A 27728-nucleotide genomic window follows, 5' to 3' on the forward strand; every position below is an offset into this window, starting at 1 on the left:
CTTATTAACTTGTCTGAACTCTCTGTTGTTGGGAAGGTTTTTCTTCTGTTTCTGGGTGTTTTTTCTTGTCTATAGGCTGCTGTGTCTTTTTATCGCAATGTTGCAACCATGCTGCAGCCCTCACAACTTACTGATACAGAACAGTGTGGCCAGGTAAATGCAAAGCTGCTCATTTTTTTTTAATATAAAATTCACAGAATCGCAGTATCATTTAAGTTGTAAAAGACCTCCAAGATCATTGAATCCAACCTTTGACTGACCACCACTTTGTCAACTACACCACGGCACTAAATGCCACATGCAGTTATTTCTTGAACACCTGCAGGGATGGTGACTCCACCACATCCTTGGGCAGTCCATTCCAATCCTTAAAAACCCTTTTTGTGAAGAAATTTCTTTTCATGTCTAACCTGAACCTTGCCTGGCTCTACCTGGGGCTGTGTCCTCTCAAGCTATTGCTGGCTGCCTGGGAGAAGAGACTGATCCCCACCTGACTAAAGCATCCTTTCAGGTAGCTGTAGAAAGTGATAAAAAACCCTCCTTTTCTCCAGGCCAAAAAATCCCAGCTTCCTCAGCTGGTCCTCACAAGCCTTGTGCTCCAGCCTCTTCCCCAGCTCTGTTGCCCTTCTCTGGACACACTACAGCTCCTCAATGTGCTTCTTGTAGTGAGGGGCCCAAACTGGACACAGGATTTGAGGTGTGGCCTCAGGTGCAGGACCTAGTACTTCCCTTTCTATAAACTATGTTTTAACATGTGGTTTTAGTGGTTGCTTGAGTGGGGTAGTCCAGATACTTTTTCATATAGCTTTAGATCCACTGTTGTTTGTGGTACTGTGCAGATGTTTTGACCGCCAGTCTTCCCTGGGGATTTGTTGCATTCTTTTTATAAGAATGTAAACCTATATTTGTTAAAAATATATAGGTTTAGTGTTGGGGAATACATTTATGAATAAGTTATGGACATCATATATATACATGTGTGTGGATAGATAAAATGTAGGAGAATAGAGATAGTGGTGAAGGTAGGTAGTCTCACTCCTAAGGAGTTACAGCTGGGCCAATTATCAAGCATTAAGAACAAGCCTGCCCTTAATAGGCCACAGCTGGATCCAGTTAAGAGGGGTATTATAAAAGAGCAGGTTGGCTGGTTGAGATGGAGTTTGTTGGCTGTGTTGAGAAGAAGAAAGAGTCAGTGCTGTGAGGAGCTGCTCATGAAAATCATCGAGAAGGTATGAAACCTTTGCAACAAGATGGCGACGTGTGTGTGTGTGTAAAAACATATATATATATCTTATCTCAACACCAAAGATTACAAAAGAAATAAAGGAGGAAGGATTCTGTGAAAAGCAATGGAAAATCACTGACTGGCATTTTTTGGTTGTGCAGCAAAACATCAATATGTTATAACACACAGGCTCTGCTTTCAATGTGTTTATTCCATCAGCATTTAACACTGACAGGTGTGACAGCTGACATTCTCATTAATCTCACTTTATTTTATGTAGAATTAAAAGGAAATGTAGATAAGAGCTGCTGACTATGGGATTTCAGAAGTTTCTTTTAGGCTGTTCTGGTGCATAAACTGCTGAGCACTCTGTAGCTATAAAATCTCCTTGCTCATTGAAATTGCCAGAGCTACTATAGGAACAATGGAAAAGACACTTAAAAAACCCCAAAACTCCAAACAACTAAATACTGTAAAGGAAAATTCCTTACAATGTGATTGCCATAAACATCAAACACAAAACAAATATTTTTAAAATTCTGAGTGCAGTATTGTTTTTCCTTGGGAAACATAATTTTCTGGTTTGATTTTTTTTTTCATTAGACCAAAGCCCTGATCTTGTATCTCAAGTGTTAGCAGAAGGTAAGAGAAGCCATAATGAATGCCAGAATGAACTGTGGGTAAGATTAAGCTGAGAGTAAACAACAGCAGAACAGTCACTGTCATTTATTACAACTTTCAATACAACTATTGCAATTGACAGTTATGTTAGTTATGGAAATCTTACATGGTTTTTTTGTTTGTTTGGGTTTTTGTTTTGTTTTTGTTTTTTACAAGGTAATTCCTTGGTTATACAATCTGGAATAATCTCATAACTGAGCACAATGGCCTACTGTACTTACTATGTCATGTGTTACATTTGATTTTTACTCTGTTAACAATTAATGTGTTTTTTGTCAAAAAGAGAGCCTCTCACCTTGGTGCATACTAAAAGGTGTGGAATGGTTTGGTTGGGTTTAGTGGTGTTCAGAGTGGTAGAAATAGCTGTCAGGCTTTTGCCCTTTTCTAGTCAAAGCAGTGTTTCTTCTGTTCTAAGAATTTATTGTTACTGATAATCTGTTCTTGTGTTCTAAGAATGATCTTTTAAAGGACATCTACTCCTACCCACAAGCAACGAGCAGGGACACCTTCAACCAAATCAGGTTACTCAAAGCCTGTCCAGCCTGACCTGGAATGGTTGCAGGGGACTGGGCATCCACCACCTCTCTGGGTGTTGTGAGATCCACCACCTGTTTCAGTGTTTCACCACCCTCATGGTAAAAAAAAAAATATCTCCAATCTAATTTGATCCTTCTTCAGTGTAAAACAATTACCCTTGTCCTATCACAACCGGCCCTCCTAAAATTTATCTGTGACACTATAATAAATCGTGCAGTTTGACATGGAATCTCAATATAAGCTGAACACAGACACAAGGTTTTCCCCAGGTATTTGGGTTTTTTTCAATTTTTAGGGACTTATGTTTCTGTTACTGGTAACTAAGAATCTTTAATCATATCATTAAAATGTGGCTTGAATAATTTGTTACTTTCATGCTTTTCATGATTTAATACTTGCTGCTCTGTGGATAATTTTCTCCCTTAGTTTAATATTAAATTAATTATATCTTGAACTCTACTTTTTCCTCTTACCTGATGCTAAAGATATCCATTAGAAAGGGATGCCACAATTCCGACAAAAATTAAGCAACAAATTTGATACCTGCTGTGAGTGTTCAGAAAACTGCTCCCAGCTGTGCTATTAATATTGCATTGTTTATCAGGAAGGTAACTTGCAGGGTTATTTCAAGTTAAAGGCCAGGGTTATCTCCCACTGAGATAATAGCAGCATATTTCTTTGTAGAAAATGATTGGTCTAATTAAGTTTTTAACTGTGCTTTAACTATGGTAGCCATACAAATACATACATTAGGGTTACAATGATTTTACATTATATATTTGGCTCTAAAGTGTTCTGGATTCAAAGATATTTTAAAATTTTTACATAGTAGCCTCTTTCCTTGGATTTGGATATTGTTGTTACTGAACTTTATTGTAGGGATTCAAGAAAACTAGCTGTAAAGAATTCTTGAACATTAGACTGCTTTAAAAGCAAAGTATGCTTTCTTGGTGGGTTAAAGAATGATACTAATTACATTATTTTTTTAAACATTAATAGTTTGAAGGGGAAGTTATAATTTTAGCATGTGTTAGAGTGATATTTGTCAGAATTCTACTCTTCTCAGGAGTAAATAATCTTTTAATGTTTTTATTTAGTCAAATTAGCTAAAACTTCAGCAGCAGTCTTCAGTCATATTGTCTGTTTCATAGTGGTTCCCAAAGTTTGTAGTAAAAATGTTTCTAGAACCTATGACTGAAGCTAAACAGGCTGGCAGCAGTGTCTGTCATCAGAGACAATGAAAGTGCAATGGTATGAGAGGTAAGAATCAGCAATTAGTTTTATTTCTCTTGGTGAATATTAGTAATACTATTTTAAGACTTGTTTAGTCCATCACAGTTGAGATTTTAATGTACTTTGAATATATAGTGCTCATATAATCTCTAGAACCTGTGAGATTACCTTTTCCTTTAAATAAAGTGTAATGTGATCAGAGAATAAAATACAAATCTGCAAAGCACTTTTAAGTGCTACATGAAGCATGTGAGAAACTGGAGATTGTAGTGCTTTGCAGAATCAAATCACAGGTGAGGAATTATGTGAATAAACTTAAGTGCTTGAAATAGAAAAAAAGGAAAGAAGAAAAATACTTTCAGTCTTTTCAGTGCAAGCTAGTTCTCCATGCTGAGCTTTTGTAAAAAAATCGAAAACTAACAGTAGCAAAATGACAGGCCAAAGCAACATCCATAATTCTGGGAAAAGTCATTATGAGAAGTGTTATCTTAGCTGAACAAGCAGCTAACACACTGGAGATTTCGAGCACTTGAACCTCATTCAGTAAACAGCATATGGCAAGGGAAAGCTTCTCTTTGCTTGTTGTAGCCACTGTTAGAGGTGGTGTGTTTAATAAATGGGCTGAGCTCATCCAGATGAGCTCAGCTCTTGTTATCCAAGGATAAATCTTCCAGACTCAGGATTCAGTGTGCTGTTGATGTGGAGACACTGGAGCTGGCTCTGCAGGAGCTGGTTTCATTCCAGGAGGAGTGCAGGCATGCCCAGGCTGGGTGCACAGTGCATTCTTGACTGCTTGCTAGGTGCCAGCTGGGGGATTTCCCCACTCCACACTCATCAGCAACACTGCCCTCCTCCCACTGCACCCTTGCAGTGTGTTCTTATGACCAGGTTTTACATTTGTCTGGCATCGTACTTGAGTTGAGTTATCCAGGTTATCTAACCCCTTTAGAGTCTGAGAGTGTAGAAGGAAGACCTGATGATTGCCTGCTGTTTTTTCTTGACATTTTTTATGTACCAATTTACTAGGGAAACTATATTAAAAGTAGGAAGGAAATAAAAAATGCTAATTTCAAAGTTATAATTTACATGTGACTTTAAAATTAGGCTTACTGCTGTGTTTTAGTGATAGGATTCATTATCTCTTCTAGTCAAAAAGACATTCCTACTACTATTTACTTAGACGTTTTGTTTGCCTTGGGCTTTTGGTACATGGTGAATTTAAAGCATTCCTGCAATATAGTTCTTCTGCACAAAAATCGGGACTGTCCACTTCAGAACTTTGCATGGAGTAGATGCACTCTGCAATAAATATGAAGTAGTGCTAGATTTAAATTTTCTGTGGTTTTATTCACCTCTTTTTTACAAGAAGTCCCATTTTTTATATTTGCACGTGTACATTCGGAATTTAAAACTGTCATCAGTTGTTTCTAATTCTTCACCATAACATGTGGTGAATTTTGGAGTGCCAGTTGTACACATGTTCACATATGTAATTTTTGGCTGTGAACTATATTTAATAATAACAGAAGGCATCATTGGCACTGTCAGACCAATTGATTCTAAAGCACAAAATCCAGTCTGTGTCTTGTGAGTTGGCATTCTATTTATAGACTATCATAGACAGTCATTTGGGAGTAGTCTAATGGAAATCTACTTATGAGAAGTACTTATGTTGCTATTAAATGAAATTGTATATTTTACTAATAATACACAGGTTTTTAGCTATTTTTTTTCTAAGGGCAACATTTAAAGTGCTTAGCATGGCTATTTATGTTTGAGTTATAGTCCAGCATCTAAGATCTCACCAAGTCCATGTAAAAAGCTTTACATTTTTTTTATTACTTTCATGATGGAAAGTGTGTCAAAACACTGCACTGCACATGACTTTACCTACCAGTTAAAGCTTTGCAATCTTTCATACTCTTTCTGTGAAATGTCTATAATTGAATCCTTTGTCAGTCGAAGGAGTGATGTCTGTAATCATATGATACTGTTTGTTTCATCAATATCATCAAATGCCTCACAGAGAAATATGAAAGTGTAATATTACAATCAATGAAATCATGTGAAGTACATATCTGAAAGGTTAAAATCTACATTTCCACTATTTCTGCTGGGGAGTAGCTAAGGAAGAAAAAAATGAAAAAGAAAAAGGAAGAGCGAGCATTTCAAAAAGTAATCTTTTCCTCTGGCCTTTAGTTCCACACAATATGCTAAAATGATAGCTGCTTTTGAAATACCAAGCATATTTTTCTTTGAAAGATTTCCAACTTTTTCATTAATATGTAATATCAGGCTCCTGTTGAAATGGAAATGAGCTGGTATCAGTATTTTTGCTTATTAGTCCACCTGTATTTCAGCCCACCTGCATATGTCCCTCTGGACTTGGCTATAATGTGCAAGCTGGTCTTTTTGTTACAAGGCCAGGGCATTTTCTTATTAATATATGTAACTGTTCTTGTGATATATTCCCAAAGGCTTTGAAAAGCCTTCCTCTGTGTCTTTGAGCCAAATGGAAAATGTAATTCTTCCAGAAAAATTTCAAAAGCTTTGATGTTGCTAATAGCACCATAGGTTGGATTTGTTTTTGAAACATATGGCAATAAAGATAAGTAGGCGTTTCATATTTAAATCTTCAGTTTTCAGGATTTCTCATTAGCAGCACACAACCACAAGTAAAGTTTCTGCCCTTATAATGATCTATTTGTCTTCAACTTCCTAGATGCATCCGTCATGATCTTTAGCAAATTACTGTATGTAAAAAGGAGAATTGAGTGAAGATACAGCTACTTCTGTTCTGAGAGCACTTCCTGGTAATTCTCACACACACAACTGCTCAGATTTCAGACTTCTGACTCGTTGCTTCACAGCAGAACATGCTCTGCTCATTTTTCCCATGGTACTTTAGGCTGTTGCAGTTGTGACCTATTTTCACACTTGTTTCAAGCAGCTTTAGTATAAATAATAAGTTCACTTTAGCTGTGTGTTCACAAAGATTGTCTCTTGCTGAGTAGCACTGAGCTGTTGAATCATCATCCTTCCCAGGCACAACCAGCTGCTTTTCATCTATGCCCATTAGTTTAATCTGCCTTTTCTCTTCCATCCCTATTTACAGTCTGTCAGCATTAGTGACAGCTCTTCTAGCTTCAGCCTTTCCATTCCTTCCATTATGCGTTGTTTATAATGTTTTGCACCTTCCTGTGCCCTTCCCTCCCATTAAAGTCAATTTTCAAACACTGTCCTCAACAGTACCTATCCAGCATGAGTATTTGCAACTTATTGTGGCCTGTATATGCCTCTGTGTTGTAAGATGGGAAATTAGATGTCTAAGATGCAATTAAAATCCACACAAGTCAAGTGCTACATTTGATCATTATGCAGCTGCAGTGCACATGCTTGTCTGTCTGGGCAGACAAGCCCAGACAGGTTAATTTTACAGTGCACAAGATGACAAGATGTACTTGAGAGACCTGGGCATCTATCTCAAGTGATACCTCATCCTTTAGGAGCACCGAAATGCAGAAGCAGCTACAAGCCCGTAAAGTTTGCACAAAGCACATAGAAAGCAAGGGTGCAGTTCTCTGTCTCAGCAATTATGTAGTGAGGGTTGGACTGTGTTCTTACTGATCATCTTCACTTTTTGGATACTGCCCTAGCAGACTGGTGAGCTCCACACCTTGAAGATATTGCCAGAAGTGTACAGAACACGGTCAAGCTGATAGGAATAAGAGAAACAGAACAGAAAGAAGAGGGACAAGACAGGGTTGGATAAGAGCTCTAAAGACCCTGAACCATTTTCCCAGTCTTTAGAAGAAGCACAGATAAAATTAATGAAGATATAAATTTAATCAAAGCTACCATCCATAGCAAGCCTTCCAAACAGTGACTTTTGTTCCTTATTTCATGCACTTGCTCTCTGTACTCATATCTTCACTTTTAGTTGCAACTTCTCAAGCCTGCTACAGGATTCTGCACAGATGACTTGATTTGTGATTGTCTGCTGTTTCTGTCTGCTTGGGCGTGCAATAATCCTCTGCCTGCCAACAGCTGGTGAAGAGGGATGCATTCAACTCTGCTCATCCCTCCTGGCTCTGAAACTATTTGGGGTTGAAAACTGTGTCGCTCACCAGTGCACATTTGTCGGAGGCCCCTTACTGAAAGAAAAGAATGTGGGACTAAGAAGAACAACATTCTCACCATCTTTGCCCTGAATATTCCCACACTCAACAGAAGTACAGAAGAAGGATACAAATAATCTAGACAGTCTTTCATTCATCTAAACCAAATTATATGAAGAAATTAAGTTTCCTAAAATTCTTTCCCTGCACTCCTAGATTCTTTGAAACTTGCAGTGCACATGCTGACAGGTTTCCTGCAGTAGTGAGAATAAAACCTTCCCATCTCCCACCTGTTCTCTCTTAGCCAGGACCTTGTCCCCTAATGACAAATGTCTCTGCAGCAGATACATAGAGATGTCTCACCAGAGCAACTTGATGATTAACCCACATGCAATGAGGCTCAAATACAGGATTATTCCATGCTCTACGCCACCACTGAGATGGTTAGCAACTGTACAATTACAGCTTGAAAAAATATACATACCAGGTATGTATAACTTCCCATTTCCTGCCTCTACTGCCTGATCTGTCTATGAGGTTTCTGGGACAATCTTTAAATCCAGATTTTACTCTTTCATTTCTGTTTGTATTATGTCCCTACAAGCTGTGTATACTTTCATTCTATTCACCTAAATTGTAGTGTCTCCTGTATGTACACATTCCTTCTCCTTATATGAAATACCCATCTCTACAACATGCACATGTAGCAGTATAGGTATATCTGCAATATATCTACCTCCCTGAACTGGGCAAGTTTTCTGGGAGAGTGCAAGCCCTCCTGTACTGCAAGCACAGCAGCACTGTCTTTCTTGATATGGTGGAATAAAATCCCACACATTCAACAGAGACATAGGTGCAGTCTGTGTTGTAGTACTGCTGCTCAGAGGTTGTCTTTTCCCAGCTGTGGATGTGACCTGCTAGAGATGAGGGATCTGACAAGCTTTGTTGGCCGGTCTCCCTTGGCAGTTTTGTGTAAGGCACTTTTAACTGTCTACATCATTTATTCAGCCTGATCATTTGAAGCTTAAATGAGTGAGATTCCTAGCAAAGTCCTCAAATTCATTAGAAATGACGGTCTGTTGCTGGATATGACAGGACTTGGTAACTCATTAGTCACACCAGACATAGAGCAGAAACTGCTGCAGTAGTTATTTGTGATCTTGACTCATTTCAAGTAAGAATCTGCCACAGTCTGGGTGTTCTTTTTTGAAAAACACAGAGGCATCAATACAAATTCGAGACAACAGCTTCTTGGATAGCATCTCACGTCTCACACAGAGTAATCAGTCGAGTGATTCACTCATTTAACACTTTCTCCTGGATATGCTTTGAAACGCAGAATTTTTGGGGTATGGCTAATGTTAAAACAACCATCTCTTCAAGAATGTAGTGACATGATTTTTTCTTCTGAATAATTTTTCCAACAGTTTTTTTCTCTTAATATTCAGGAAGAACATGTTCTGGTGGTGGCTATGTGGTGGTGGTTTCTAGGACTGGATTGGCCAAGGAGAGAAATGAATATCCAGACTTGCTGCAGGGGGAATGGCACAATCCAGCAGCATTTTGCCATGGCACATCACAAGGATGTGATTGAAGTACTGCACAGATGAAGTGCAGACCCTCAACACGTGGTTGAAGGAATGGCCAATGTTGCAGCATTCAGAGATTCCTCAGAGCTCAGCAGTGGAAGGAACAGTACCCTTATCGGTTTGCTGAATTTGTGGAACTGAAATATCCAGTCAATGACAGAGGATGTAAATAGAAATGTCTAGACAGGCTATGATTTCATCTTATATCTTGTTCTTCCATACATCAGGTGCAATAAGTGCCAGTTGAAAGAACAGCATGTTTATTTTGGGAAGATTCTCTCTTGTTTCAAAATTATTCTTGAATTCAGAAATCAAATTTGAAATACAGAAGCACTTATATTGAGTTGCTCAGTGCATCTCAGGTACGCTGATCCAATTTCCAAGCACTCTTTTTCAGAGCAACTCTTCAAACTATGAGTGCTTGCTGCATGTTATCAGGCCTGCTGCTTCCTTCTTGAAGGAGCACATTCCTGCTGATTCTGCTCATTCTTCTGCAGGATTACACCCTTCCTGCCAGAGCCCCAGGGCTGTATTTGTGGAGTGGGACATATCTTACTAAAGAAGCCAGCAGCAAACAAGCGTGACTTCTGGTGGTTAGTAGTATGCACAAAATCACCTTCACAGGGAGGAGCTGTGTGTGATAGAATTTCTTCATGGGCCAGAAACAATATTTTTCATATGCAGTAATGGCATCTAACCTGGATATTTATACCCAATATAATTTAGGTGGCCATTCATGCATACAGTTTTCTGCCTTCTGCTTTCATTTCTATGACTATGTAGGAATCTGGTGTCTTTTTCAGAGAGAACATCAACAAGTCCAACATGACCACTACTGCTATTACCTCTTTCTTTGCATTTGTCAATACTGAGATTTTTCTTAAGCTTTCTTTCTTTAGTTATTGCATCTCTTTAGAAACCAAACTGACAGCCTGTCATGGTAAGTGCTGGCTTAGGTTGTTATACTTTGTCCTTTTTACTGTTCACTTACCCGGTTGCCAGCTATCAGCCTGTCTGGTTTTATGACCATATGTCATTTCATTGCACTTATGGCATTTCTGGCACTGAAGAGAGAGATTGTTTACAATAGATAAATTTGCTGGTTACTAATTGCCTTTTGTAATTCTTGAAACTTTACAGTATTTTAATAAATTAATGAAAACTATTTAATGTTGTTGATATTAGTGACATTGTATTTTTTAGATGCTTAGCTAACGACACCAGTATATTGCTATAGCTGGACACATTCTCTGCATGAAAAATGATACTACAGAATTAAACAAGATACAAAATACAACTAAGGTAGTATAAATGTACCCTTAAGTGTATCACAAACAGTGATACACTTACAATATCCTGATATCCTTACAATAAATTAGGCAGATGTCAAGTCTTGCCATTGGTTTTCAAAACTACACCCTGCTTCTAAATAACAATATTTTGGAAAGACATTGCACATGCTTTGTTGAATTGTTGCTACAGAAAGCTGATCATTCCATGTGGGATTCATGTACCTATGACTGGAAATGCTCTGAAATCCTCAGTTGCCTTTTTCTTTTAGAAGACTAGACTCAAAGTACATGGCTGATTTTACTAGTTTATATATGAAATGACAGTCCTAGTTGGGAATAACTAATGATTTCTGTTTCTAAGAGGTCTATAATAAATAAAAAGTTTCTTATGTGGAAAGTATGAGATACCTGGGGAAATTTGAAAAACATCAGGGCTTAGATGACTCAAAATTAATTTAACTCATGGTTTAGAAATCTTGAATACCAAGGTTGTTCAATTCTATAGTAGCTTCAGATTTGAGATGTAAGTTCTAGTGATAACAGTGTGACTAAAAACCAATTTACTGAATTGTTTCAACAAGTTTCTGTTGCTTTCATAAACTATGTCCTTTAAAGATTTACTTTTCATTCTATTTACTCAAATGCTGTATTGTTTTAGTACTGCAACAACTCTCTTTTTCACTTTTGACTTTTTTTTGCAATGTTTTTCAGAATTCAAGTATGAACCAGCAGAATAGGGAGAGAAATGGAAAGTACAAAGGAAATCTAAAGTTCAAAGCTTGCACAGAATGCCTTAAGGTTCTTGAAGTCTTTTAAGTAAAAAATATGAAGAAAATTAATTACTTGCTGGTGACAAAACATAATTAAGAAATAATAATGCATAACACAATATACAAAATCTAAACAAAAGTCATAATATATTATTAATATCTAAACTATTTATCCAGAAGCAATTTTTCAACCACATCCCAATAATTTGTTTTTTAGGTATAGAGACACAATTTTAATGAATTGAAATAAATATTTCCAAGTGCAATTTGATGTCTTTGGAGCTATGATATTATTGCATTTAGATCACATTTCACATAAGACCTTCTTCACTTGTAATTTCAAGCCATCTCCAGGAGAGAAGGGCTTCCTCACACACAATGGTGACTTGGGAAGACAAATGCTGTCACTTCAAACATTCCTTCTTCCTCTTCCTTCCCTCCACTTTATGCAGTGAGCACCATCTCACACGGTCTGGGATATCCCTTTGGTCAGCTGGGGTCACCTGTCCTGGCTGTGTCTCCTCCCAGCCTCCCACACATCCCCAGTCCCCTCACCAGTGTGGCAGGATGAAAAACAGAAAAGGTCTTGGCTCTGTAAGCCCAGCTCAGCAATAACAAAAACATCTCTAGGTTGTTAACCCTGTGTTCAGCACAAATCCAAAACACAGCCCCATACCAGCCACTGTTAAGAAAATTAACTCTACCCCAGCCAAAACCAGCACAATCTGTATTTTAGTGTTATCTTGATTTCAGCTGGGGCTAAGTTCATGTTCTTAAAATTAAAACTTCATCTGAATAATGTTGCAATACAAAATGAACTCTTTAACCATTTATAAGAAACAGAGTTTGAAAGTATCAAAATTAAGATCTTCTGGCAGAAGGTGTCATGTAGTAAAATGAAGTACACATGTCCTTAAAGCTTATGCTGCAAAAGAGAGAGTCATGAAGAATGGGTAAGATCAATGTCAAGTAGCGAATGCCCAGAAAGGTGTATGAATTGTGATGATCCTATAGCGGCACTTCCTCTACTTTTATATAAATGTGCAAAAATATTTGTCTGTTAATATTTGAAGTGTAGATGCTGGTACACCGAAGCATGAGGCCTAAAAATAGATGTCTGGATGCACTTTGGGAAATAGTTTTGCAAACTATGTATTTTCCCTAGAATTTAATATATCTTGTCCAAAAGAAACTTGACCAGGAAAAGGTAGACAATTTTGTTGGCAAATGATAAAACTGTTCATTTTAAAGTCAACATTAAACTTTAGCTATCTAAAATACTCTTGAAGTATCTATTATTCACTGTTCCTTTGTAATATCATTATGACTTGATCATGAAATTTTAAAATATGATAACGTTTTATGTTTCAAGCAGAGGAAACTCGGAGACACTGAAGAACGTCACTTGGCGTCCTGAAAAAGAGCTGAGAAAATAATTCATAATTTATCTGCAAGATCTTTTTTCTCTCCTTCATGAATACTTCACATCAAACACTTTCCCAGTATCAAAATTCAGATGTTGATAATTGAGCTAGGTTTGAGCTAATGATTTTGAGCTGGTATGCCTTGTTTTTGTTAACCATTATTAAATTTGTAAATGCTTAACATGTTTGGATTGGTAGGATATTTTTGACCCTTAGCTGGGATTCTATACACCCCTCTTCTAGAAGAATTAAGAATAAATAACAATTTCTTTTTGTGAGCATTAGTATATCAGTTTTCAGTTGTCTCTGTAATTTCCTGTCTGGAGTTCTGAGAGCCCCTGATACTGAAATTCTTTCATTGGAGAATGCTCATGTAAAATATTCTATAATTTCCCCTAAAAATGAAATACTATAAAGTTTGTGACAATGAAAAGGAGTGTTAAATGTACATGTTTCTGAACTTAGAATGAGTTTCTTATTGGTCAATGACAGCATAAAAAGTAGAAGAGAAAAAATAATGCTGAAAGGATGGAGATAGAAGTGCTTTTATAGAATGCAGGAGATGGAATTTCCCACCCTCAGGTTTTTTTCATCTTATGAAAGATAATCCATGGCCTAAGATATTTATTCTTAAAGAGAAATGATGCTGATTGAAGTCTTGTGGTTGTTGATAAGCATCTGACCTTGAGAATGAGAAATAGTTGCCAAGTTCTAAACAATGTTGCTATGTACTTCAGGTTTTAAATGGCATGGAGATGGTGAAGGATATTAACAGCATCTGCCTAAGAAAAAAAATTATAACGCTCTCTGCATTTGACTGTAAAAATATTTTAAAACTCTAGTCTTATATATGTAGTTATGTAAATTTTATGTCTCTTTTTTCAGACACCTACTTTTACTTAGAAAAGTAGGCATAGTGTTTGCTCCTGTCCTGTGTTTCCACTAGCAACGAGTATTTCTTTCTTCACTTAACTACCAATCAAAGATTGATTTTTATTTGTTTGGTTCTAAATGCTCAGGGGCAAAGTGGAAAATAATTTTATCTTGTTTCAGCTAGCTGAAAATCCCTGCCTTCTGGGGCAGCCCATCTGTGCTGGAAGGCTTGCCCAGACCAGTAGTTTGCACTTTATGCTTTAATGATGAATGCAGCAGCAGCTCTTGCAAGGACCATTGTAACATATTCTAACCTTAGTGTTCTTCAACATGTTGATCTTAAAACATCAAATACACTCTACTGCAGGTGATCTGAAATAACAGGAATGTGCAGGGCATTTGCTCCTTTGTGAAATGCCCTTCATTGAAAACTAAACCTATTTTGAAAAAGCCAGCTCTGGAAATAGAAGACAAAGTGACTTTTGAAGAATTAGCTGTATGAAGCAAATTAAGCAAGGTGTCCCCTCTCACAGTTTAAAAGACCTTTTCCTATGAAAAATGCATACCTTGGCAACTGGATTCAAATGAGAACATATTAAAATGCAGAATCATAGAATGTTGAGGGGTTGGAATGAACCTTAAAAATCATCCACTCTCCTCCTCCCTTTCCAGATACAGGTAAAGAAGTTAACAAGTTACTTTTGGGTAGATAGCTAAAAAGGTTGAAGTAGCTCTTCCTGCTATTTACTCTTGCCATGGTCACTATTTACTCTCCCCATAGTTGTGCTTATGAGACTGTGATGAAAGTGGTACCAGTGTTTTATCCCAGCTCTCTGGTTACCAGCATTTCTTTGGGATCTTGGAGGTCTCTGTTGTGCTACAGCCAGGTGTGAAGTGGCATCATGCAAACACTGGTATGAGTGGCTGCAATTGACTGTCAGAAACTTCTCTGAAGTCTTATTTGGTGCTGAGCACAGTTAGCTTCACAGCTGGTTTAAATGAATAAAAGTTTACATGCTTGAAATATGCCTGCTATTACTATAGTAGAGTATTAACCAAGCCTCTGTGCATGTGTATTTGCCCTGTTATTGAAAACTTGTTGTCTCTGAATACTTAGCTCATGAGATTGCATGCAAAAGCCTCATTTATGACTCTGATTCTTTTGTTCTTTGGCCCACTGCAACTTTACATTTCATTTGTTTGTTTCTTTGTTTACATGTGGTGCTTAATATTGTCAGAGCAATGCATTTTTTATCCAAACAATTTCTTTGATGTTGGTGACAGATTATTCCATCACTAAAATAATATTCAGTGCTTTATATTCCTTCTGTTTTTGGCTGTCTGTTTTTGCTATGCCTGCTGTAACTAAAACCATAATGTTGTCAGTCTAATTATTCCTTATACCTCTTTCCATTTGCTGTAATTTTAAATTAAAATTCACAGAAACTTTGCTTTTCTAGGATTTTGTGACACCTCATTTCTTGTCCTGGGAGCCAAATTCACGCTATGAATAAGCTTATCTGCCAATAGTGAATTGCCTGTCTTTCTATCTTGACTATGTTTTCTGGCTTAATTGCTGTGAGTCAGCAGTAGGAAATTAGAAACATGCTCCATAATGAACGGAAGCTGTTTGTGAGTACAGCCTTTTTCCAGTTCAGAGCGTTTGCAAGTATAAGTTGATTTTTATGTTTTATTTTATAGGGCCATGCTTCCTTTCAATTTTTTTTTTCATTTTCAGAACATAATAGCTTGTCATATGTGAGAGGTGAAAATGAGGCAAGAGTTGTAATCTGTGAATAATCAGCCACATGACCTTGTATTTTCAAATCTCTTGAAATTTGTAAACATGAGCTGTAATTCTGAATATCTGATTATTTGCATGTCCAGCTTTTCCCATGTGTAGTGTTCTTGTGCAGTTTTGGAAATGACGCCTTGTTATCCCATGTAGTCAGAGTGATCTACCCAAAGTTCCTATTCCAAAAATGATGAGTGATACATTACTTTATATGGTGACACACTTTTTTATATCACAAGGGTTAAATTGATGACTCAGGTGTGATCCTGAAGATTTATGCACACAATAAAATTTAATCATTGGAGTATATTTAAGTTTGCACATAAGTCTTCCCAGGATTAAATAATAAAATTTAGGAGCTGATTGCCAAATAGTTACACTAAATAGTGACAAAAATGTTGTACTTTGTAAACTGTATTTAATCATATGCCATGACTTGATTTTTTCCGTGCTTAGGGTAAAGATATTGATATTACCTTAAAATCGTCCTTTCTTCTGTTCTCTTTTTATACTTTGCTTAATTTTTTGGGTGTCAAAGACTGAGTTAAAGCAATTTGATTTTATTTTTTATGTTTTCACAACTGGATAGCTTTACATATTCAGAAAGACAAAATGAGCAGGTATTTATATTTAGATCAGATCTGAAGCTTGCAGGAAATGGCTCTTACCAGGTGGTGATGCTAAGCATAGAAATAAGATTTTAGAAAAAAGTAGATTAAATAATTGCACAACACTACACATCACAATAAGCTGCATTTTGTTCATCTTGGACATTTTATTGTCTACAGGTGAAATGTGTAAATGTAGAAATACCTCTTTTGGGATATTGTTGGGTAAAGAATACTTCTGATGGATTTTTGAGCTTTAAGGTCAATGCAGGGGTTTTGCTGGCTACACCCTTTGGCAGTTTCAGTCCTTTGTGTTCCAGTTTTTCTATCTGTCCCAGTTTTTCCATCTGTGAAGTAGCTGTACTGATTCTGATTATTGTCAAAAAGTGTTTTGTTATCTATTTATGAGATGATGTCTTTAAAAGCCACATAGAGTTAGTATGGTATAACATACATGGATATATCTCCTTATTAAAAAAAAATCAAGTAATGTAACATTTTACCTGCTCTAAATTCTATGACAGTTTCCTTGATTTACCAAGAAGCTTCATACTCCATTCAATTTTGGTATTCTTTCTCAAAAAATTACAACTAACTCCTGGGTTCACCTTATAATTCAGAATTTAAGCTTTGTTTGTTGTTGTTATTTTACTGTTGTTATTATTATTATTTTATTTTAAAGTGGTTACTGGCTTTTGTAAGTTAGAAAGAAATTATTGACAAATTCATCTCAGTAGGATGAAACAAAAACAACAAATCCTTTTCCCTTCTTCCTTTCAAGATTTTAAAGCCAATGTTATGATTGTGGGCTTGTCTTTTGAATTTGAATGCTTGGAATTAGTATTATTTGTATAAAAATTCTTTGTCTCCCTAGACTAGCCATTAAGTATAGTTCACCTTTGTGGACTTATGTCCTCTTATGTTTCATAAAGGGGATGAAACCTAAAAGTTCAGCTATTGACTAAGTCCATCTGTTAAAATAGATTAGAATAGCTAAATCATTTCTGGACACTGTATGGAGAACTGAAATATTCCATAATGTTTTCATAATCTAAATCACCATGGAAGAACAGTAGTTATTAGGGAGTAGATACACCTTTAAGGAGAAACTCAAGTTTACTAAAACAGGTGACGAGGTGTGTGTTCAGTGATGTCTTTCATTCTGTAGAGTTGGCAAACTCTGTCTTAAGTTGCAACAGAGGTAGTAAAAATTTAGGGCTGCTTTTTTTTCTTTCTTTTTTTTTTTTTTTTTTGAAAATGATCATGCTATTAACCCTTCTTAGTGCTACAGTTCTATGGCTTTCAACCTCCCCCCTGCTTGTTTGACACTGTAGTGAGCTGTGAGTGATACTAGCTACCTGTCACCCACTGAAAACCTTAGTGAAATTATGCTGGGTTGCTTGAAAGGAACAAGAGGTAAAATTTAGCTGCAGGCACCTTTTTCCCTTTTATGTCGCTTCCTTCTCTTTTTGCTTCTGGCTGTTCTCACTAAAGGGATGGAGAACCTACTTGTAGTTTAGTATTTATCCAGGAGGGAGTTGTGGGAAAGTTCAAGCAGCCTGCCCCAAGCCGAAACAGTAAACCCTGCTGTGATTTTTTTAAATTCTTACTAAACTGAAAGTTACTTGAAAAGTAACCATATTCATATGGCTTCTGAAACAGAGGGGTTTCAGGAAGGTGTGCATGCACATGGAAACAGAACTGGATATATAAAGAGAAGATAATGGTATTAAGAAGAGTTCTTGGAAAGGAAATCTAAAACTTAATAAATGGCATTCCAGAAAACCTACTCAAAATCAAGGCCATTATACACAATCCTATAAAAGAGCACACAGGAACTCGACTTGTCACAGACTCCTGTGACAAGTGAAAAATGCAGAAAAAGCAGCGGGTTCTGAAGTCAAAATAGGACTTTTCCAAATTAATTAAAAATTATTTGAATGTTCAGTTAATGTCACAGAATTTCTTTCTAGAGACAAATGTGAAAATAAACCAAAATCTCCAACTGTCACAATGCTGATCATCCCATTTTTACCAAGGTGAACAGAACCCAGCCTCCTTCTCTTGGCAACCTTAGTGCCATATTCACAGTGCTCTGTAATGACCTGTCATAATGTGTATCCTCTTACTCCAGCTGAGGTTCCCTTCAAAGCATTTGCTGTTTCACTGTTTGTCCTTGCCCGAGTCAAAATGTGTCAATTTGGTTCTACTGCTCTTAATTGGTTTCTTTGACCTTCAGTTGCCTGCAAGTGCCACAAATTCAGCTTTTTGTGGTGAACATGTAGAAGACTGAGGCATTAAAAGAAAAAGCTGGTTTCATTTGCTGGCAATTAATATTAGGTTATTCATGCATGTAATAGATTGCTCTTTTTTTCTTCTTCTGACTAATTATAAAGGTCTATTTTAGCTTCAAAGTCTAGAGCATCTTCATAGACACTGAGTTCACATCCTCACCAGCAGTGTTCAGCAGTGCTGGAGGAGTGGTCTCAGGGCTTCCCTTGAACCTCTCAGAAGAGTAAATATTTACTAGAAAGAGAATGTATATTCAGTTCTATTTCTGTGTAGGTATGTTTCTAACTTGAGAACTAGTCAGCATACATCAGAGCTGAGTGATGAATACCTGAACAAGACATATATTACTTTGGAAAGTTTTGCACTAAAAAGAATAAAGTTCTATCTGCTGTCCCCTGATAGCAGGCCTTTAGGAATTGTTTCAGAATAAAATATGAACATAAAGGACAACAAAAATACAGTGCATGTATCTAATGTATCATAAAGAAGCATCATTCACTTCTTTAGAAAAATTCTAGCAAAAGGAAATGGCTTTATTATAAAAGAGTGTAAATAAGAGTATTAAGATTAAATGGGATATGAGATTTTTAATTTTTACTAATAAAATGTTTGGCTTGTGTTGAGGAATGCTACAGCAAGGTTGCTGTCATTAGGACATGATTTAATAGGCATTGCTGGCTGGTACTATTACATTTTTTAATTTCTTCTTGATGTATAAGTTTTCAGCCTGCTGGTTGCTGCTGAACTTTGCATCTATGAATGGAACAAAAAATCTGTTTCAATCAAATGATTCATGTATAGGAAAATGTACGTTCTTTTTTACAGTCTTGCTCTAATGCATACTTGTAATTTCAAGATCTATGAAAATATTGCAAAGAACTTGTGACAACCCTAGTTGGAAAAGGGTGATTTTTGTGGCCATTTTAGATAGTTAAGGTATCCTACATGGTAAGTTAAGGATTCTCCTTAATAAAAATTCTCAATCTTACTGCAAGTTGCAGTACAGGTTAAAATTAAATTAAAAAATTAAATCTCTATTACTGTAAAAAAGAGTCACCTGTAAAATCATGTACTTCATTCCTTGGTCATCACTTTTTTAGAATGTATTGCAAATGGTTTTTTACAAGAAACTGCAAGCAATCCTATGTGCACGTACTTTTATGTCCATTTATTTCAGCAGGTGTTTCCACATGGGTGTGGAGACAATGATGAACCAAGAAAAAGCTGATTTTGCAGTTTCCTCCTCAATATGGCCCACAATCATTTCATCTTTCTTCCTATAGTGAGTCCATTTGTCTTTTTAAGGTTGTAGTGCATTTGTAATGTGTTGTATTCAAAATACTTTACTGTACAATTTCACAATTTCAGGGGAGAAGAACTATTGTACAAAATGCACATCTTGGGACGGGAAGAAAGGGAAAGGTGGGAAAAGTCCTACAACAATTCTCAGATGCTGGAGACAGTGGATGGATGACTGAGACACTGTTCACTGAAGGTTGCACACACCGAACAAATAATTATCATAGCATCTTCGTGGTCTTGTATTCCAGTACAAAGCTTGTACATTATTGGGATCACTAAATCTGCAGCCCAGAGCTATGGCTGGACACTGTCACCAGTAGATGATGTGACACGTAAGGTGTTTGTTACCAGAGCACTCATGTCTAGCATGAACTCATGTCTAGCAATGAGCACTTTCTACTGTGGATATCTAGATGTCTTGTTCTGGATTTCTTTGTGAAATCCAGAAGATTGAACTGACTGATTTAAAAGTGGATAGGTCAGTCAAAATATACAAATAATTATGCTTTCTAAATCAATTTTGGTAGGGAACCAAATAGTTGTATTTGAAATTTGTGGGAATTAATGGGAAATTGATGATATTTGCTTGTTATATAAGATACTTTAAAATATGTATTTCATTCCTACTCTGTAACCTTGTAAAAAATCCTAAACTACTGATAAATGAATTACAGAGAAATTACAGGTGCTCAGTAGCAGTACACCTGAGGCCAGAAAGTGATCATTTTTTAAAAGATTGCATATAGTAACCTGTTAGTTTATTACAGTACTGGAGTGTTGTCTTTGTAGCAGGAACTGTATCCACTTCACTGTTTACAGGATTCTCAGAACACCATGGCCTAAACCCAGGCCTTCAGAGCCATTATTTTTCAGTGCTGTAGTGGCATATTAGCAGTTTAAGGCTGTGGTAGTGGCTGTACAGGCATCATGCCTTCACAGCTGACAGAATACCAGTTTAACTCCACATCTGTCCTTCTAACCTCAAGAGTGCTGAGGGCTTTCCTCTTTTCATTAGCTGTGAATTATTTAAAGTTACTGGCAGCTGTCATAATTTAGAGGGATGAACCCTGTTCACACCAAAGCAAACTCTGTGAGAATTAATGGAAACCTTTGCAGATGCTCCGTATAAGCTTAACTAAGTTTCATGTATAGAATGAGAGACAAAATTTTATATTTAGTATTAGCTTCATGTCATTCTCTTGTAATTATGCAAAAGCTCTTTTGTATCAAAACATTGTTAAACTTTTAATCATATATAATAAGGTGTTCAAAACAAATCATGCTAGGAATGGAAGATGTTTCATCTATATGGAAAAAAAGATTGTAGAGAAAGCTTGATTGGCTGGGAGAACATTGTACACAGTCACAAGTTGCTTGCATGAGTAATTTTTAAGTCAGACTCCTTTATGTTTTGTTCCACATCTCAGTGAGCTCTGCATGAGAACTCATGGGAGCCTTTTTGAATACAGAGCTCTCCTTTGGCAGGAGTGGCTCAGAAGCATTTTGTACCGAGCAGTGTTGGCCTGTTGGACAGACACACTGATGGTGTGTCTGGGGACAGCCTCTCCTGAGACTCCTTGGTTTGCTTGTATCTGCTTCCCAGCATCTGTGGGCCCAGGGTGGATGATCAGTTTATTATGATTTTGTGAGAAGGGAAGGAGGAAATACAGAAAAAATGCAATAAGAAGAAATATAAATACAGATGAGAACTTCCTTATCTTTTACTTTTTTGCTTTCATGGCTCCAAGTCACGGTATTTGATAACCTGCTGTGACATATACCATGGACTGGAGAAATGTTGTGCTGCTACAAGAAAGCAGACACACACGAAGGAACATGTAAACACCTGAGCAGAGAGGGAAGTATTCAGCTGGAAACTGTCTGCTACAATGATTGTCTTTAATGGAATGTAAAACTAGTACATCTTGGAAAATAAAAAAGAAGCATGACTTTTAGGGACAAAGTGCACACCAAATATAATTTAAATATAATTAGATGAAGTATGTTAAAAGCAGAATTGCATATTAGCAGCACAGTTCTAATTCCTCAGGTGCAGTTAAGGGAAATTCATCTGCTTTGTATTTGAGGCCAAGACAAATAAAACAACTTCAGTTTTAATAATTGATTTGGTATTTTTAGGAAACGTTTTCCCCCGTGTTTTGATATCCAGTGTATTAGAGAATAAGGAGAATAGAAATACAAAAATAAACCAGCTATTCCTAATAGGCAGGAAGGAAAAGAGAAGCCAGTTGGGCAGTCCCATTCACCACTGTGTCACCATGGATTTGGTCCATGGAAGTGTTTTTTCCTGGTCATAGCCACGTAGCAGTTACTGAGATGTAGGGGTCCTTTACTAGAACACTCCTTTAAGAATGAATTGGAGCTTTTCAGTTCATTATCTCCTTCAGCTGACAATGTAACTCTATATTTTTAATGGTATAGGATCAACCTGTGATATAAGTGACAGTGGGAATCTTTCTGGCACTGCACTGTGAATACCAACACACCACAGCAAGATGGCCAGGGACTCAGCTGAAGGAAATCACTATAATCACTCTCTGTTATTGAAAAAGAAGTGCACAGAATATGAAAGGGCAACATTAGCTTTCTTTGTAGTTCTTAGTAAATGAGAAGTAATTAAAAGGTGATTCATAGAGACCTCTGGGATGCACAGGGAATACTTATGTGGTTAGCGATCCAAGTAAAATTTAAAACACCTCCAGAAATTAAAGCTTTACTGTTGTGATTTTTGTGTCAAAATATTCATTATATATAATTACACAGAAAATATCTATTTACGTGTGAAAATTCTTGGGACTCAAGAATATTTTTTAGAATGTTTGTTTTTTAAAATTTGTATCAAAATCACATTAGTTGTGTCTGTTATTCACTATACAGGGGAGGTCTATACAGGGGGATATGCACATCTTAAACCTTAATTTCAGAATACATTTTGGTAGGTACCTCTTGAAAACCATTCTGGTGTTTTCTGATCCTTTATTTCATTTTATTGATTCCAAGAATTATGCCAAAAATGAGGAGCAAAAATAGTCCAGGCAGTCTGTTGGTTTTTTTTTCCCCAGTAAAAGTATATCCAGCTAAATTGTCTGAATCATGAAAAGAACGGACACATTTGGGAAACATACACCTGCAAATGGTTCATTGTGTCAAAAGAGGCTTACCTGAATTTGCAATGCATGTCTTTTCTAATGAATATTTAGCTCTGTGGTTTCAGCCACCCAAAGTGTCCATCTGCTCTGCCCATGAGAATAAAAGCACGAGGTAGCATTTTTTCCTTGCCTCAGCCAGATGTGGCTCTGTTTGTTCCCAACACAGGCTGTATGAACACATTTAGTTTGTTGCTTGTACAATTCAACCTACTATTCTTCTGAGGGTCTACAGGAGATAATTTTGTAATCAGCTTATTATGCATTATTTTTTTCTCTCTAGTACAATTTTCATTCATTCTTCCCTAATGTTTTTCCATAGCTGACAGATGCTATGTGATTGTGAGATTAATTAATAAAAACATTGCCCTAAAATAGAATCCCAAAGTGCCTTGCTCTCCCTTTCCTGGCTGTATTACACTTCCCTGTATTTTCTCCTTGTCTTTTACGTCTTTTTATTTGTTGTAACAATTCATATAATCAAATTATTTTTGACATATGAAGATGATACAGATGCAAGAGTCCATTGAGGAACAAGCATATGTTGTTGCTCTTCTTAGAAAGGTTTGAATATTTGTGGGTTTTCACTCCAGTCCCGTATGAGAAAAAAAGCTGCCCTGTTACCAGCTTCAGTAAATTTTTGATGAATCTTTTGTGTAGGCAGTCCCAGAACCTCTGTCCTAAAAATGCCAAGCCTGTTTTTACTGGTTGCCGTGGGAGGGTTTTTTTTGTCGATCTGAGCTGTCTCATTTGCCTTGAGGGTAAGTACTATGCTAATATTTAGAAGTGATGAGTTTCCCCTTATTTCATTTAGTCAGAAACCAAGAAATTGCTTCTTTCCTCATCTTCCAAATTTTCCTGTTTTAGTGTACCTGGAAATTTACTTTTCTTTCTGATTCCTTTACAGAGGAACAAGCTAAAGGGGAAGGTTGGGCATATTTACACTTGACTGTTACAAGGAACAGTATTTTAACAAACCAAGCGTGCTGGTTTACTTCCCTTTTTCCTTTGGATTCCTTTGGAAAAATCCATGTCCTTTCAGTGACCTCAGAAAGGAACAGTGTGCAGATAATATGCACCTTAAGGAACATGTGCTGAAAGAGACCAGAACATTCACTTCTTTCTGCCTTCCCAAGTGTGTTTCAATCAGTCCAGAAACTTCTCTCAGGGCAAAAATGTGGAAAGAACAGGTGTGTTATTCAGTCGGAGCTGCTGTTCTTCCCAGAGGGGTGCACAAGAGGAGGATTTATTCCCTTCTGCAGCTCTATGCAGCTAGCTGCCATCTCACCCATAAATGCTTTTTGAAACATACATGTCATACAGATTTCTAAGCTGCTACATTTTTATTTGAAATATTCACATGTGTCTCCTGAAATACCTAAAAGAACAGGCAATACAAGTCTGCACTAAAAGAAACGAAAAACCTGGGAGTATTAAAATGGTGTCATTATCAATGCATCTTTCCTCACAAATTTTCACATTATTTGTAATGACTAGCATGTCAGTCAGGCAATCTTGGCCTCTGTTTGCTCACAGTTCTTAAAAAAGGAGGAGTCTTTTTTACCTATGTATAAAATTATTCATGTGATAAATAATTTCTTGATGGAACTTTCCATCTTATCTCTCTATTTTCTGCTTCAGGAGTAGGGAGAAGGTTGTAAAACTCAGCAGAGGAGACCTTGCTGGATTAAAAATGTAGAATACATTCAATAGATAGCTAAGTTTTTAAAAATTTTTGGGATTTTAGGTGTTTATTTTTTAAATAAGACTGTAAACAGCATGACAAAGGTGTTTCTTAAGTAGACATCAGTATGGTAACATCACTATAGCTGCAAATAACTTTATCCTGTCATCCTAACTTCCTGTCATTCCACCTGCTTTCAAACCTCTCCAAATCCCTATTTGTTAATCTATTCAAGAAGAATAGAGAAACTTTGTTACTTTACAGCATTTTAGAAGGACTGAAAAAAACCATAAATTCATAAAAATTATGAAGTTTGCTCTGAGGTGAGCTTTCCTAGAATACTTTTGTGTCAAGTATTGGCAGGGACAAAATGTGACTATGAATAGCTATGTGGTTCACAGATTCCAAAAATAGCTTTATGTGAAGAATTACTATAGCTTAAACCTACTTCTTTTGTCTCTATTTGTGAGTACTTCTACCCTATTAAGAATTGAGATTAATATTTTGCATAAACAGAGTATTAATAGCTACTTTTTTCCGTTATATCATTGGCAGACTAGATGTCCATGAACCTCCAAGTAATCTCAGACATTATGACATTGAAATGTAACTTTCCAAAATTTGGGATGTTACATAATTACATGTCAATTTCTAGCAGGTATGAGATATTTATTGCCAGTTTTATTTATGGAAAGAGAATGATTCCAGAGATTCTTGTGAAAGTACTTGTCTTATAAAGAATTTTCTAAGTAGAGGACAGAAAAGGAAATGAGTAGATTTAAATCAAGTAAACTGTAAGCAAAATCATCCCTTTCAGAAGTGATGTGGGATTGTGTTTCTGAAGATTTCCTTCCTGACTAATGTTGTACTGTCCATTTTTGATTCTTCTCTTGCACAAAGATTTCTGTAAGAGCTACAGAAGATATAATCCTTTGTTATTTAAATTCAAGTAGTTGTTGCTTGAATGGATTCTGAATTTTTTACAAGTTCAGGTCTCTGAAGTGGCATAAAATAGTAATTTTTGTAGCTCTGCTGTTGGGTTGCTTACTGTCCTGTAAGACTATGCTATGATTTCAACGTTTTTCCACTTTTATTTTTAAATCAATAGGACAGTCAGAATAGTGGTTTATAATTGATGCTTATGTCCTGAAGACTTCACTGTATTCAAACTCAGGACTGGTATTTTAATATTTTAAAAAACTCTCCAACAAACTGATTGATCAAATTTCAGAACTAAACTTTAAATATAACTACAACAAAAATTGCAGTACTGTAAACAAACACTTCTAAATGCATGTCATGATAATTTCAAAACACAGTTAAAATGTAATTGAAGTTACATCTTTAGGCTATATATTAATTTCTAAATTAACTTTATATTTCTTTTTCTGTTATTACAATGTTATTTCCTAAGCATTATTTTAATGAAATAAAATGTTTAAATGTGAATATTATTGTTTACATCATTAATAGTTTTCCTATATGTATGAGATGAATGTTCTTTTAATTCTCATTTATGTTGCTAGATCTGTAAATTGACATTTTACTCATGTGATAAAACAGAAGTTTTAGTTTTCATTAAAGTCTTATTCATAAGTAAATTAACTAAATCCATTATGACCTTCCTTTTAAATATATTTTTATGATTTCAGAAGCTTTAAAGAGTTGCAGTTCATTCTTATCTTTCAAGGTCAGATATATCTGACCTTTATTCTCTTTCACATTACTTTAAATTCTTTGATTCAAAGAATCCCTTATAGTGAGATACTGCTTTGACTTTTACATCCCATCAGTCAAAGGAATATCTGCAAACTATATTGATAAGAAAGCAGAGGTCATTTCACAGAATTAATTTGTTCATGTTCATATTGTTATTATGTTAAGATGCACCAGTGCAGTGTTTCTGTATTCTGCTTACTCAGAATGAAGTGGGGTTTGCAATAACTGTGTCCTGAAATAACCTGACATTCAAGAGTTGCTTAATCATACCTTACATTCCTACAACAGTCCAACATTAGATTAGTGATGTTAATTTTTCAAATTACTACCCACAGTTAAATTCCTAGATTGTTTTTTAAAGGATGATGAATTCTGACTGTATTTTGATGAATCTTCATTTGGAAGCTATGATTGACTGCATAACACAGAAGCCCATTCCAAGGTATTCCATTTCCTCTGTAGCTTCTGACAAGAATCAAGTTATACAATTTTGTGTATTTGCTCTTCTACCTTTCCTTGTTAGCAGTAAAAAAGTGGATAATACAGAGTGAGTAAAAGGAATTGGGATCAACAAATCGGGCATTAATTTCACTGCAGTTACCACTTCTGCTGTTTGTTGCACTACCTTTGAGTGAATCTGCACATACTCTCTGAGGAACCTTTATTTTTAGTCAATAACTCCTTGTATTTCTTCAGTTCTCATTCTGCATTACAATTGTGCTCCGCACACAGAACACAACTTTGGTTACATGTTAGAAAAAAAGTATCTTTTTACATTCCTCTCCTCTGACTTTGTATCTGTAACCACTCTTCCAGTTGTATTCTAGCAGGACAATCATATAATTATTGTTATTGTCTTTTGATGAAATGCAAAACCAGAATTCATTTCCCCATGGCTGCTTGTTCTTCCTCAGGCATCCTCAAGCTGTCACAGCTTTGTGTTACTGAGAATGGGAACCAGAAAGCCAGTCTGCTGCTGGGTGTTGAGCCTAAAATCCAGCAGATAAAGTCTTCTGGGATGCTAAAATGAGACAAAGTCCAATTCAGTATTTAGTTAAGCCTGGTTCAGTTTTGTGCATGACAAGAAGCAGCCTTGCTTTGGTTTTGGGTCTGAACTCAGAATAGTGACCTTAGGAGTATTCAGTAGCTAGAGAGAATTTTTGGGATGGAGATTTGGGTGGAAATACTTCCACTGTGCTCAAGTCCCATTCTAGATGTCCACTTTAATGGGATAGAAAAACTCCTGAAGCCAATCCAGCTCAATCATTATGCATGTATAAGCACACTTTAAAACATTCTATCTGCAGGTGAGAAACAAGTATGAACAATTGACAGCTCACTAGACACAGGGAAATGGCAAACAGCAGGTCCAGGCACATTTGGATTTCTGAGAGTGGTCATTGAGAATGTCCTCCAAGC

The 27728-nt window shown here is 36.4% G+C and overlaps 1 protein-coding gene and 1 long non-coding RNA gene across 3 annotated transcripts in view; both read left to right on the forward strand.

Moving 5' to 3' along the window:
* On the forward strand, positions 1-25914 carry LOC135299357 (uncharacterized). 2 transcript variants are annotated; one of them, XR_010361341.1, is made up of 4 exons: positions 1-1229; positions 1829-1867; positions 6399-8281; positions 9286-25914. It is a non-coding gene; the product is annotated as an uncharacterized LOC135299357 (long non-coding RNA). The 2 variants fall into 2 exon arrangements; XR_010361342.1 differs by lacking the exons at positions 1-1229; positions 1829-1867 and having other exon boundaries at positions 5277-8281; positions 9286-19719; positions 19806-25914.
* The window catches only part of KCTD8 (potassium channel tetramerization domain containing 8), a 91402-nt gene that overhangs the window by 24229 nt on the left and 39445 nt on the right, over positions 1-27728 (forward strand). The window lies entirely within an intron of this gene.

Source organism: Passer domesticus, chromosome 4, assembly GCF_036417665.1.
Source record: "Passer domesticus isolate bPasDom1 chromosome 4, bPasDom1.hap1, whole genome shotgun sequence".
Classification (NCBI taxonomy): Eukaryota; Metazoa; Chordata; class Aves; order Passeriformes; family Passeridae; genus Passer; species Passer domesticus.